The 15,301-nt window shown below is 36.1% G+C and overlaps 1 long non-coding RNA gene across 1 annotated transcript in view; it reads right to left on the reverse strand.

The window, feature by feature from the left end:
• Nucleotides 1–14,059: 14,059 nt before the first annotated feature.
• Nucleotides 14,060–15,301, reverse strand: part of LOC114629245 — a 29,091-nt gene continuing 27,849 nt past the window's right edge. The window contains exon 3 of the long non-coding RNA XR_003712624.1: nucleotides 14,060–14,098. This is a non-coding gene — a long non-coding RNA (uncharacterized LOC114629245). The remainder of the gene's footprint in view (nucleotides 14,099–15,301) is intronic.

The following is a 15,301-nucleotide window of genomic DNA, read 5'->3' on the forward strand; positions in this document are numbered from 1 at the left end:
AGTACACTTATATTTATGTTTTTCACTTCTCAGTTTGGAGTTCCTTTTAAGTTTCTCTTAAAATACGTTTCATCAGCTAAGGAGTCTTCCTTGACTTCCTATGTGATGATTAATCTCTTCTACATTTAGATATTCACTCCTAGGAAAATAGGAAACTGGACCCTTAACTCCTCCTTTTATCTGGTTTGCCATTATTTATATTGTGGGCGATGTGGTCTTAATTCTTCTTGATTCTGGTTAAACGCTTCAGTCAGTGTTCTTGAGATACAGAGAGCAGAAAGAACTCATGGCGCTATGCTCACTTTGATTTTTTTTCAAGCCTTTTGTTTCCTCAAAAGTGACTGTCATATAAAATCAGCAGTTAGGTGATGATGATCTACTTAATGTTTATCTCCTCAGCCTGACTGCTGTGGACTCCTTTATGCCTCTTCAGGGGCCACTGAGCCTGCAGTTCCTTCCCGAAAGAGTCTGCCAATTAAGCAGTATTCTGCTAACTACCGCTTGGGGCCTAAAAACCTCCAGCGAGTTTTGTAAGCGTGGCTTTAACAGGTGCATGCCCCCCAGTCTAATCTGACTGCAATTTTGTCTTCACGGATGGCTGATTCTATAATGCAGGAGTAAAAGCAGACAGCTCTTTAAAAAAATATATTTAAGAAAATATTATGGGCATTAACTCACCCTTTGGCTAACTGATCTTATGCTGATTCTGCCTAGAAAAACACTCTGTGCTCTTATTTAATCACCTGCAGAGGAATCTTGCTTTGTTTCCCCTGTTTTCCAAGTACCCACCTTGGTCAGTGCACTATGAGACAAGCATACCTGGTATTTTTGGCTGCTAGGTCATGTCTCAAGGCGTGTGGCAATACGCAAGTTGAGTAAGAATATATGCACATATATATTGGGTTAGGGCTTGGCATAACCTGGATAGGACCACTAGAACAATCATTTGACATAGTTCTAAAGAGATTCTACCTTGTTTTTGTGATGAGCAAGTAAATGCTTGGATCCTATGAACATGTAATTGCTTGTGGCTGTACTTCTACCAATTTGGAGAAAAGAAACTGCCTAAAAATAAAGATCTTTACAAAAAGAAAACAGGGGAGGGATGCACAGATGGAATGATGGAGGACAGGAAAAGGAGAGAGGGAAAGAGAAAGGAGGAGCAGAGATAGGGAAGGAGAAAGGTGTTAAGGGTGCTAAGAAAGAGATAGAGAGATAGATAATAGATGATAGATAGATAGATAGATAGATAGATAGATAGATAGATAGATAGATAGATAGACAGATAATTTTGATAACATCACCTGCCCTTAGAATGTGCGATACTATGGAGTTAGCAGTGAGCTCCCCTTAGATGGATTTTAACCAGCCACAGACATCTGCAAAAAGAAAGAAAAGAAAGAAAGAAAGAGAGAGAGAGAGAGAGACAGAGACAGAGACAGAGACAGAGACAGAGACAGAGAAAAGAAAAGAAAAGAAAAGAAAAGAAAAGAAAAAGAACAATCAAATGATTCTCCTGTTAATACTAAATGTCTTTCTAGAGAATTTAAAGTGATGTTTAGAATTGTTTAAATTCTAAATAGCATAGTTGCTATTACAAAAAACAAATATGAGATAATGAGAAGAAAACCATTTTGACACAGAAATCAAGTCATGGACCAGGCCAGTTGTGAAGGTGACTGTGTTTTGACTAATGGGAAACTAATGCTATGCTATTTTTTTTAACATCTTGAGATTTTAAATATTTTCTTGCAAATGTGCCAGAAATTCTAACAAATGTGCATGATAAAATTTGATGATTTTGTCAGATATGGCTGTAAAACCAATTACAGAATAAATAATTAGCCATATATTACATGTTTTGTTTTGATAACTGCTGTTGTTTATTTTCCTATATCCATATGTCCCTGTATTTTGGATGCTTAAGACAGAAATGTAAAAATAATGATAATATACTTTTGCAATAAAGTCTTTTTTTTTTCTGTGTGAGTATGTATGTTTCGTTTAACTATAGAGATTTTTATAATCTTCTTCCAGACTTTGTGCTTGCTATAATTACCAAAATAATTAGGAAATCATAAGAAAGGTAGGTTTTTAAAAGTCATATTTTGTTAAATATTCATCCTGAGATAACCCAGACCCAGACCCACTTAGAATTGGGAACACAATAATCACAGAAGGCAGATGAAGGTAGGGCCCTAGGTGAGAAAGGGGAGGGAGAGGAGAAAAGGGGAACAGAATCAGGTATGAGGGAAGACAGGAGAGAAGCCCAGAGGGCCAGGAGAACAAATTGAAATTCCCAGAGACCTGAGATATGAGAGACTTCCAGGACTCATTGGGGATGACCTTAGCAAATGCTCTACAGTGGGTAGATGGAACCTGAGGAGACTGCCTCCAGTAGATAGACAAGGCTCTAGTTGTGGCAGGGGGCCACCCATTCATCTTCAAAAATTTTGACCCAGAATTGTTCCTGATTAACAGAAATGCTGGGACAAAAATGGAGCAAAGACTAAAAGAAAGGCCATCCAGAGACCAGCCCAACTTGGGGTCCATCCCATGCATAGGCACCGAACCCTGACACTATTGCTGATGCCATGCCGTTCTTGCAAACAGGAGCCTAGCGTGGCTGTCTTCTGAGAGGCTCTACCAGTAGCTGACTGAGACAGATGCAGATACTTACAGTTAACCATTGGACTGAGGTCTAGGACTCCTATGGAAGAGTTAGGGGAAGGACTGAAGGAACAGAAGGAGATGGCAACCCCATAGGAAGAATAACAGTATCAATGAACCCAGACCCCTCAGACCTCCTAGAGATTAAGCTACCAACCAAAGAGCATATGTGGCCTGTGTAATCTGAGGCACGTTATGTAGCAGAGGTCTGCCTTCTATGGCCTCAGAGGGAAGGAATGTGCCTAATCTTCTAGAAGCTTGAGGCCTCAAGGAAGAGGGATGCTGGGAGAGCCTGACATGGGAGTTGGTTGGTAAGTTGGGGAGCACTCTTTTAGAAGCAAAGAGGATGAGAGGAGAAATCTTGGATGAGAGACCAGGAAGGGGAGCAACATTTGGAATGTAAATAAATAAAATAATTTAATAAGGAAGGGAAAAAAGTAACATCAATTGCCTTACTCAGAACTCATGTATGTAATCATTTGGCTCCAAAACTTCATTATCAATAAACAAACAAACAACTTCATCAAAACCTACATTGCTGATATCGGTAGACATAGTTCTCATCAAAGTATTTGTGTGAAAGAAAAATCAGGAACAACTACTACTAATTTGAAATGGTGTTTAAATATTAGCACCTGCCATATTTTAAATTTCTTGTCACTTGTGTAAGTTTAAAGATTAACTCTAAAACCACGAATTGAGCAGAGACAAACTCAGCATATTGCTGAATATGGGAGGAAAGGCAGGGTACAAGTGATCTGATGAGAGAGGGAGAGAAATGCAGAAGCAACGAGGAGAAAACAAAGCAGTCTGAAAAAGTCAGAAGGAATTATATCATTTATCTGTTTATCTAAAATTAACCTACAACACATGTCAGTCTATTTATATATGTACATGTATAGTTTAAATAAAACTTCCTCATTGGTGCTAAAAATACTCCCTCCAAAGGCCAAGGACCAACCTAAAACAAAACAAACAAATAACAAATAAACAAACAAAATTTAAAAAACAACAAAAATCCCAAGACAAGGCATAAGTAAACATTTCAGTTGTTGATCAAGGATATCCAAGATTGTCTGAAATCTATTATATACTATTGGTGTTGCCTTTGTTTTTTTGTTGTTGTTTGCTGTTTATTGTTTGTTTTAGTTTGTTTTTGTTGTTATTGAGAAGGAAGGTATTCACCTATGGCTGATTACACCAATGGATTTCAGAAACTGGAACTTACACAAACTTTTTCCTCCTGAGAACCACCTTTCATGGTAACAGAAGACACCATGTAAGCCTCTAATGGAAGGAAGCTTACCTACCTCACCAAACAATCCTACCCAGCTATGAACACAACAACCTGCATGGCATTATAATATTAACGGTGTAGTAGTGGCATGTATAACTAGGAAGTAACCAATGTTTCTCTAATTGTAATTAAGACATGCTCAGCAAGAGATAAAGTGTACCTCAACCAGGGTTAGTAAAGTTATAGATCTTGGAGGAAATTTTACAACCACTGCTAGCTTTACTAAATCAGAATTGTCTTTAACTAAATAGAAATATTTGTCTTTATATCCATGGATTAAATTTAGTCTTCACCCCTCATCAAGGAAATTGATCTTTGCAATAGATGGAGACCATTTCAGAAAAATCACCATCAAACAAAATACAGAGTTGTAGAGGCCAATCGACCAAGTAGGGATGAAATTATTAAAATATGTGAGTTTGGGGTGGGGGCACATTTTGTATTCAGTCCACTGCAGGTACATTTACAGAACCATAAATATACCTCCCTAAAGATCCTGGGTGTATGGAAAATATCTAGATACTGAGAGAAAGCAGAGGCACAATTTTCAAAAGCGATTCCCAAAGTGTAGCAATAGTAACAGGCATTAAAATAGTTGGTGACAAAAATAAATAAAGAAAGAAAGAATGTCCTTCTCAAAGGTTTGCTGAAAAGACTCAAGTCATCCATCACACTTCACCAAATCTCACTTGTGAACTCAAACAGGGAATACTGTTCCTATACTTAATACCTTTTCTAACAGACAGACCAAGGAAATCATGGCCACCAAATTTCTGGTGATTAAGAATAGCACAAACAATTTCCAAAGAGGTTGACAACAATGTGACTGGGATTCCTAAATTCCCCCAGTCAAATCTGTTTCTTGCAGTCTATTATGGCATTGGCATTTATTCGAATTATTCCATCCAAACAGTGAACTGGCCTTTAATTGTTTTTTGGATTATCGAAGTTTGTTGATCCTCTTATGATATTTATTCTATTTGCACTTTTTTTTTGGATGCTCCATGACAGCCTATTAATTCTTGTGGCATCTTGCTGCCTGTTCACAATACGGAAGGTTTAATTTGATGTTGACTTCTTTGAGTGCCTGGCAGCACACAGGTGAGAAGGTATATGATTCTAATCTCTTTTTATGAACCACAGCTAAATTAGCATTTTACATTTTTTACAGTTTATCATTTTTCAATCAGTTTGCTATTTCTCCTTGTTAGTTCTGACAGAGGCAAAGTGGAAATGCTGAAAGCCTTTGAATAAATATCATGCTGAGTCATATATGTTGCGGTTGCAGACAACAAGGTTCAATTGCTTTTGTGGATAATGTGGCTGTTCATTTTATAGGCCTTAATTAGAACCAACGTTGCTTATTTATCTGAGATGCTTTCGTATGAAGATAATGCTCATTTTTAGAAAGGGGGGAGAGAGTTACATTTAATCAGTCTAAACAAGCCCTTTAGACAATTTGTTTAGAAATTTCTCTAATTAAAGATTGCCTCCAGGTAATGTGGTGATCAGATCTACCAGCAGGCATAAATTAAGGACATTATGCAATTAGCACTAAGACCAGAAATGGAAGTAACAGCTGCTGGGTGGCTGGAAGCTAAGAAGATAAACAGTTCCTAGGTGCCACCTTAATATTAAGGAGCAGGTCTCCCATTAGAATGTGCTGCGGTGACAATTTATTTAGCTTATTTCAGGGGATTCTTTCTGCTCCTCTCTGAGTATGTGTCAGAAGATTATGCTTGAATATATTCAAAAAATTTTTACAGATAAGATTGTTCAACTTCAATTTGGAAATGACTCTTGGTTACTACTCATTTGATGCTTTCTGAATGACATCCAATCTCATTTTACTCTGATACTAGAAAAGTCAGAAGATCAACAGCTATTCGAATTGGAAAGAAGAGGATGATAGATATATAGATACTTACCTGAATATAAGTTTGAAAACTAGTTGGTGTTCAAAAAATAAGTCCTAGCTTTTATTTTATACATGTTTATCTTATCAGATTCCCCTATGTGCTGGGCTATATCCTTTTCATTGAAACCTCTTCCATTTCATTCTGTTCTGCATTAGTAATTAGGCTTTCTGATTTTAGCTAAATTATCTGCTTTGGGAAATTAAAAACATACTGTGTGAATTAGATGGTAGCCTTCTGTGACTCCTGTGCCCAGTCCCAGCCACGCATCACAGTGCTTAATGGTGCTCTGTGTGCAGGAGAGGCAAGCACATCTTCAAACTGCCTCTTTTATAGCACATAACACAGAAGGCCCTGGGTTTAAAATAGTTTTCCAACAATCTTGTGGTCTTTTGTTGAGCAGCTCACATATGAAGGATAATATAGAAACAGGGCCAATTGGATGGCCTCTTGTTACCAAAATGGAATGCTCTTTGCACCTAATAAAATTGGCCATGATTTACAAGGAATTGAAAGGAAGAAACACAGTTAAGTTGGAAAGAAATTCAGAGGATAGAAAAAAGAAAGAAAGAAAACTAAATTAAACGCTCAAGGGGCTGTGTAGGCCACACAGTCAATAAAGTATTTGCTACAGAAGCATGAGGACCCAAGCTTGATTCCCAGAACCCTAGTAAAAGTCAAATGTGATGACCTGTGCTTGAACTCTCAACAATGCAGTGGGGAAGACATGTGCATCACTTTCCTTTACTTGGGACATAGCAAGTCGAATCTAATCAATGAGTTCCAGATCCCCATGAGAGTCTCTGTCTAAAACAGACAAGCTGGACAGCTCCTAAGGATTCACACTAAATGTTGTTCTTTTGCCTCAGCACACATGCAAGTGTGCAAAGGCATGCAAGTGTATCCCCAAGTGCCACTGCCATACACATGTACCAATACAGAAACAGACACATATACATGAACATATGCACGTATATCCAAAAGGAATGTCCAGAATTCATATTTATGAAAAGTAGAATGTAGTACTTTACTGATTCCTTGTTCCTAAAATAGGTTGTTAAGTAATATTTCTGTTTCAATGGACAGAAATCCATTTCGTTTCGGTTGGTGGTGCATCACTTAAACAAATCTTTTGTCATGGTGTCATCTGCTTTTGCCATGTGTTCAAGGGATATCCATTCACATAAGCAAGAGCTCCAGGTAATTAGTAAAATGGAGAATAGATCTTCTGAGACATTAGGATAAAATCACTCAAGCCAAGCACACAAGTGAGATGCTCGTAAGAACTTCAGTCAAAGTGACTGAATGCAAGAGGCCTCATTTTCATGCTTTCTGTTCTCTGATCCTTTCCAAGTTAGTAAGACAATGATGTACCTCAGTTTTCCAACAACTCCTATTGATATTTGAGGTCTGATGACATGTTTTGAAGGTTCTAAAGCTGTTCTATACATAATATAGACATTAACAGAAGTCCCAGCCAAAACATCAATTGTTTAGAAGCCATAAATAAACGTCCGCATAAAACCAGCTATCCTATTATGTGGTATAAATGTTTGTGTTTGTGATATATGTCCCATGTTATTAAACGATTATGCCGATCTGTAGACTCGGACATTTGAATACTTGGTCTTCAGTTCATGGAACTGTTTGGGGACGCTCAGAATATAGCAATTTGCTGGAAGAAATGTGATCATCGAGGTAGTCTATGAGAGTTTATCTAGTATTCTTTCTTTCTGATACTTGTTTGTGATTCAAGATGTGAGCTTTCAGTTGCTACCCTATTTAGCTGCTATGTCTTCATGATATAATCCGGGACTATAACCCTCTGAAACTGTAAGCCCAAATAAACCCTTTCTTCTACAATTATCTTGGCCATGGTGTTTCATCAAAGTTACAAATATACTACTGGAAGAGTAATGGCCCACAATAGAGAAACAATCCACTGGGTGTAGAGGTTATGGGCCAGAATATTTCAAAATATAACTTTCTTTGAAAGAGACAGAGCACTTGTGCTACAAATCTGAGAACTTGAACTTGGGTCATAATAGGGATAAAATCTTCTAACAGAAGGTAGATAAGAGCTGTATGTCAGTCATATACTTGAAATCATTTAAGTTTCATTGGGACTCAAAGTCCCTCTTCAATAGGTTGTATTAATTTGCAAATAGATTCCTTTCTAGGTCTAAGCCTTAGTCTTTGAAAGCATTCATCTACTTCCATTTAATTTACACATCCCCTTTTGTACATTTCTGAAGGAAGTCTATAATTAAAACAGACATTTGAAATTTGAAATTTGATAGTTACTTAGAGTAAATCACAATTACATATTTTGATATTCAATTTGTAACACTCATTTTATCACTTTGATTTAGAATAAGAATGAATTTGGGAGACATTATGTTTGACCTATGATATTTATCATGAGGTCTGTAGCCCTCTGAGCCACTGTTTTCTTGCTGTTTAATGAAGAGAATAAAATAGGGAAAAGACCCCAAACTATTGTGCAGTGTTGGCATCCTCAGCTGGAGAGAACAATATCCCCTTGTTCTTTGACCCATATCTCCTCTTTCTTTTGATTATCTTTTAATCCTAGATCTATGGCACTGTCACAAGCAGGTTTTTTGAACAGCTACTGAAATAACATTTGGGAAGGAAAGGGCTGAGAAGATTAAGGGGAGGTGAGTTTTTGTTTTTGTGTTTTTGTTTTACAATTTATTTTGTTGTTCTTTTTTTTTTCTCTTTGGCTTTTGTTCATTTTGTATTGTGGTTGCTCAAAGTTTGGGTTTGTTTTTATTTTATTGGAAGGGGAATATGCAACCAACTTCATCTGGTTCTTTTACTAAAATCCAGTACTGAAAAGTTGCTTACTAAAGGAATTAAATGATTCATAAAGATGATTTGCTTAATGTACACATTTCTTTGCTCTCCACTGTAATCCCAAAAATCTAAATCACATCTCTATTAGATTTCCTCCCATAGTTCACTTTTACTGGTAGAACAACTTAATTTTCTAATAAAAGTGGAAGCTATACAGCATGAATATATTACCAGGAGTTTTCCAAGTTAGTTTGTTCACTATCCCAACATTTTAGTTGTCACCTGGTTTATTTTCTTCATGTTACTGTAAAATTAAATGAAAGTGCTATCTACAATATGTTCAAAAAGTATTCAAAAGCATTCTTTATTCTGTAGTAACCAAAGTTAACAGCAGTCGTCAATATGTATTCAAGAGCAGACTTTACGACCTGAGCCTCCCTACTAACTGAAGCTATTCCTAAAATTGCAGTGATTGTAATCGGGCACAATTACAAGAATCATTAACCAAGTAGCAATTAATTTGAGAGATTCTAATAACCATCATGTTGAATACAGAAGTCCCTCAATAATGCATTAAGTGTGGGTGAGATGAGCTTGGGCTGGCCAGTCTTAAGCACTTTTTATCAAGAAGATGTATGTCAGAGGTAATATTCATGGTGAAGTGACTAAACTGACCAGTCTATTTAGACACACTATGTTAAAGCCATCCTAAAATGCTTGCTTGCTTTTATCCTACTGTCTTCTTTTTAAATAGTAAGCAAAATCCATAAAATTCTGCATTGCACACACTGGAGAGACAGGTTAATAAAGATTTTGATTAACAGTTCTTGGTGATTGAATTGATGGAAATCTGGAGAATCAGTGAAGAGTAGAGCCTAGGTGTATCAACGTTTTCTTTGTTGTTTTTTTTCTACATTAAATTAGCATTTTGATCAGCAAACTAAGTAAGAACGATGCAGATAATCTCCATGTGGGAAGCATGGCCAAGTATTTGAGGGGCTTAGATAGATCTAGAAAACTCTGACTTATGGACACATTTTCTGGTAGCTCCTGCTTCTGCTACCAGATACCAGGCTCCAGGTCCTTTAAGCCTCAAAGTTTAGGGCTTACACCAGTGGGTAACTTGGATACTGGTACTTTAACCTTAGAAAAGAGAAAGCTAGTAAGGCTCCTGATTCTGCAGCTTTCACCTTCTAAGAGCCACTCTTTCTCTCCAGCTTACAGATTATCCTTTATGCTATATTTCAACCTCAGCCAAGTTATGAGCCAGCTACCTAAGAATCCCTCTTTTATATATGAATTTTCTACCTTTTTTTTTTCTAGAAAGCAGGAGTAATGTATCAATACTCTCAAATCAAAGTACTAGGTTTGAAATTACTAATAAAATAGATTGTCAATGGCTAGTGTATATTTTCCTCATATTCTAAAATATTACTTGGATTTTAGCTGATTTTCAATGATTCTTTCTTTTACTGAATAAAACATTAAGAGTTGTTGCTTTTTCTAAGGATGCCTTATTGCACGAGGAGATTATATTTAAATAAATCCAATTGCTTGTTGGGTAAGATGATTAGCACACCCTAGGAAAATAAATTGTCAAGTAACAAGGACTTGCCCAGTCCCTGCAGTGTGGAGGTTTTGCTTTCTGACTCTGAGAGTATTCTGCAATTATAGAGTCACTTAATCAAAATAAGAATCTCTTCTAAGGCTCCTGTTTCTGAAAAGGCAAACACAGTGTACAGGGAAAGCATTACTTTTAGCATTTCAAATTAAATTTACCATGAAGCTGTAATATGATTTCCCTCAAGTTCTTTTAAATTAATATTTAGTATTCTGTGTATGGTGTTAAAATTGGTTGTAATATAAGCTTATGAACAGATAATAGGGAAAATAGAACTAAAGTGTTTGGTAGTCAATTTCACTTTCGCCCTCTCTGAGCACAAGCTGTGTTCAGGACTCAAGAAGCCCTGCTAATCAGCTGCAAAAAAAAAAAAAATCAGCTGTCACCTTTATGCCAATGTATGACCTACACATGGCTTGAAAGCCATAATACTCGGTGTTTTATGAAAGCTGCAGTGGTATAAAAATAGATTAAAAAAAAGAATGAGTTGTTTCTTTCATTTTATATTGTTTGTTTTGTCATCTGAATGCCAGCATTTCTACTAACAGACAACTCATATTTGGTCTGTGACAATAGAAGGTGAGCATCCCTCTGTAGACACATCACACTTGCTGCTTGAGTCAATTTAGTTAAACATTTCATTCTGTGCATACATAATATGAATGAATTCATATTAATATTCATATTAAAATAGGAAGCTGTGCATATTTCCATTGGGTAATTTTAAAATTCCATACTGAGAATGATCATAAGTCTACTTAAGGTATAGGCATAAACATACGTGCTAACAGGTGTTAACTATTTCATTATATGTTTCCAGATACAATCGGGTAGATGTTAAATTGCTCATTTGATAAGAGGAACCTGATCTTTAGGTTATACAGGTAAGAGATGTGGCATAAAATATTTGCAATTCTGTTCACTTCTCCCTATTATCTGAGTGCTGAGTGTGGCAGAGTAGAAGTACTTGAAATGAATAGTCATGTTTCTCTTCATGCAGTGGGAGCACTCTCAGGAGAATTGAGATTTGTTTGAAGGAAGCCACATGCCTCCTTTCTTGATAATGCTGTTGGTTCTGTTTGTTTTCTTACTGTGCTTTTCAGTGTTTGGTGTTTGGGATTATTTAAATTCACACTCTAGTTTACAAACTAGATGGAATCTTTTTGTCAGCAGGTGTAGCTAAATTTACCTCTCCTAAAAATAAGCAAGATTTCTACAGCATTGGAAACAACACATACACATTTCCATTGACTTCTTTGCAGTGGAAACAAAACAAATATACTCACCTTCCAATGCAGACCAGATCTTTCTGTTTTGTTTGATTTTGCTGTTGTACTTTTGAAGGAGTCTTCTTAGGGAGCCAAGAGTGGCCTCGAACTTGCTATGTATCCCATGCTGGTCATGATATTGTAAAAACTCTTCTGTCTTTGTCTCTTAACACCTGGTATTGCAGTCATGCAGCACCATATTGGGATATTATTGTGTAGTACAATTATTGCACACTTAAAAGCCAAATCTTTGTTTTTCAGTATGAATAAGGGAAAGAAAGGAAGCAGGGAGAATGAAAGATGAGAGACAGGCTTTCTGTTCGTTTGTTTGCTTTTTACATCTTCTAAATACATCTTAATTAAAATACTATGTTCTTATTTTTCACTTTGTTAGTCTTCCTTGACTTACATTTTTTAGCATATGGATTAATTCTCCTAAAAATTATCCATAAAAATGAAATTTTAACCTGATTTATCTGAATGCCATGAAAAATAATATTTTCTTTCACACACACACACACAAGTATACACAGTCATGTAACAGTTAGATGTGAATGGACATCTCCCTTGGCTCGGTCTTCACTGGAAATTACTCATAGAAACGTCTAGTTGGACAATGGGATTTCAAGTCACCCCAACATGGATTAACGTGTTTCTACATCAGGTGCTTTGAACTTTTGTACTCTGGGAATGTCATTTTATCTCTCTAAGTTTGTCTGTTTCTCCTATGAAATTGATAAAATAGTATGAATTCATAGGGCCGTGGGCTTTGGTGGTGTAGTGGTGTACCTAGGAAATGTGACACACCACTCATAGGGCACCAGCTGCTCAACAATCCTTAGAATTAATTCCTTGGTAAATCACCTGGGATAATGAGGTGGTGCTTTGCTTGCAGCATCCTTGTGAATGTGTTTTCATAGGCATGCTCCAATGGGCTTTACGTTGGACAATGGATTACTGTCAGAGTCAATAAGTCGCAGCCTGCTGCACTTTGTGCGATGGATGAGAAGCAGCGCTGTCAGACTGGAGAGGAAGCTGTACAACAGGAAAGAGTGAACTCAGTTTTACACCTCTTGTCTGACATGCTTTCATGATGTGAACCTGAACCTGTAACCTAAGAGTCTTCTCGTGTAAAGAAGATCCGAATGATCTCACTGAAGAAAGGTAGAAACTTGGCCAAACTTGTTTTTGCCAGTCCTTTAACAATTTCATCTTTATAATATCATGAATGGCTTTTTCATACTGATTCTTTATATTCATTTCATTTTTTTTCTGTCATTTTCTTGGTTTGGTTTATTGGTAGCATTTTATAGTACAATGGCCTTGAACTCTGTTATGTAGCTAAGGATGACCTTGAACTCCTAATCCTTCTACCTTTCCAGAAGACTAGGATTACAGATTTGGGCTAACTCGCCAGTTTATATGGTTCTGAATATGGAATCCAAAGCTTCCTGCATGAATCAAGCCGTCTAAAGATTCAACTCTATACTTAGTCCTCATACATATTTATCTTTTTCTTCTATATTATGTTTAAGATCAAGTTATGTTGGACCATATGGAAAGAAAGCCAGATAAACCCTGTCCTATAGAATTTTCTATACTTAACATCAATATTGCAGCATTAGTCACAGAAGGTTGGGTAGTAAGTACTAATATACTGCTCTGGTGACTGTGGAGCTAAATGTAATTTATTTTAATTAATGTGTATTTAAATAAAAATAGAGATGGGTTGTAGATATAATGCAGAATAGTACAAGAACACCAAGTTATATCAACTCTCCAAAGCTAGCATTGTATTTACAGAAACTTGACATAGCATTAAGAAAGATCGTCAATAAGAACACACGACTTCTGGAGATTACATAGATAATTACCAAAGGGAATCAAGTCATATAAGTGCTCTTACATGGGGCGTGACTGTGTACTTTCATTCCTTAATCAACATTTTATTGAAAATTATATATATATATAATTATAATTATTATATATATGCATATCACTGTTATCTTGAAATATGTAAATACCTAAGTTAATTAAATTTGTACATTTATGATATCTGATGGAAATATTTAAAAGCTAACACTAAGTACTGCCTAATAGTATGATACTATATTCATCATGTTGTATATTAACTTATTTTAACAGATTTATTTCATTATTTACTTACTTTATTACTATTTATTTAGGTGTTTATGTTTTTTATGTATATGACTGAGTAGGTGCCCAAGAAGTATAGAAGATGACATCTAACCTGTAAGCTCAAAGTGAGAGTTGGCCAGAAACAGCACAACTTGGATACTGGTGACACAATTCAAGTCCTCTTCAAGCACAACAAACACTTCACCACTGAGGCATCTTTTTCAGACTTATTATTTACTTTTTAAAATATAGTTTCTTCTACGTTTCTTTATGTTTCATTAAAAAGGTACTCCTGATGAAAATATCATGGCTTAGGTTCCTACGACAACCCATCTTGAGGTCTTCTCATCTCTTGTACATTGGAAAACAGCTAACAAAAGGAAGAGTGAGTTAGAGGTGAGCTGCCACATGTCTGCAACAAAATATCTGATAAGAGCAGCTTAAGTAAAGAGAGGACTACTATGGCTTACGGTTCCCAGTACTACACTCCATCACAGCAAGGCATTTATGGTGGGAGGAGGGAAATGCAGCTGTTAACATTGCATTTGCAGTCAAGAACTGGGGGGGTGTCGGGGGGGGGAAGATGAACATTTGTGCTCAGCTTGGATTTCACTCTCTCTTTAAACAGTCTGAGAAGCCAGCTTGTGGAAATTTAGAAACAACATCTAAGACTGGGCTTTCTACCTCACTTCAAAGTTCTCTGGACACATTGTTTCCATGGTGATTCTAAATCCCATGGAGTTGACAATGAGAACCAAGCATCACCATGGGGATTATTTTAGGGAAGTGTTTGGACATGTGTAGTCTGTATACCCAAAGTCTTCAGTAGTGATAAGAAAAAAAGAAAAAAAAGGAGGGGGGATTCCTTTGCAATTTTACAGAATATTTAAAGTGACAAATGACCTTTAATAACAAAAGCCACTATTTGAAATCTTGTGGTAATAACTTAGCATTTTACTTAATAATTTCATCTATTTACAATACTTAGTATTTGACAGTTTAATCAAGAATCAAGTGCAAAATACAGATTTTCTTTAAAAACTTTGCTTTTCCTACAACCATTTTTTAAAAAATCAGAGAAATCATTTTAGAATATTGTATATTTTAGAAAGCTCTCCTATAAATAACATACTGCATGGTTCTCACAATGAGATAGACTTCTATGCTTTGGATAACTGGGTCTCTCTGGCTTGGTTTCACATTATTTTAGATTAATTAAAGGGAAGCTGATTTAATGTATAATAATGGTTAAATGATTAAACATTTTCAAAGCAAAAGTCCAAGACCCTTTGGAACTATATTCTTCTCTATCTGCCTTGTATATGCCCCTGAAAGTTTTAATTTTCCACTGAAAGGTCTTCTGCTGTGCAGGCTCATACATGGCTTTGTCAATTGCACAAGCCTGCTTGTGAAACTTTGCAAGGGATAAAGGCACACACACACATGTGATTTATGGCTCCAAATCATTCCTCATTCTAGCCATTTCATGAATCATATTAGTTTTAGGTTGTTTTTATTTTATTTTATTTTATTTTATTTTATTTTATTTTATTTTATTTTATTTTATTTTATT

The sequence above is a fragment of the Grammomys surdaster genome, unplaced genomic scaffold (genome assembly GCF_004785775.1).
Source record: "Grammomys surdaster isolate TR1022 unplaced genomic scaffold, NIH_TR_1.0 279, whole genome shotgun sequence".
NCBI classification, from domain to species: Eukaryota; Metazoa; Chordata; class Mammalia; order Rodentia; family Muridae; genus Grammomys; species Grammomys surdaster.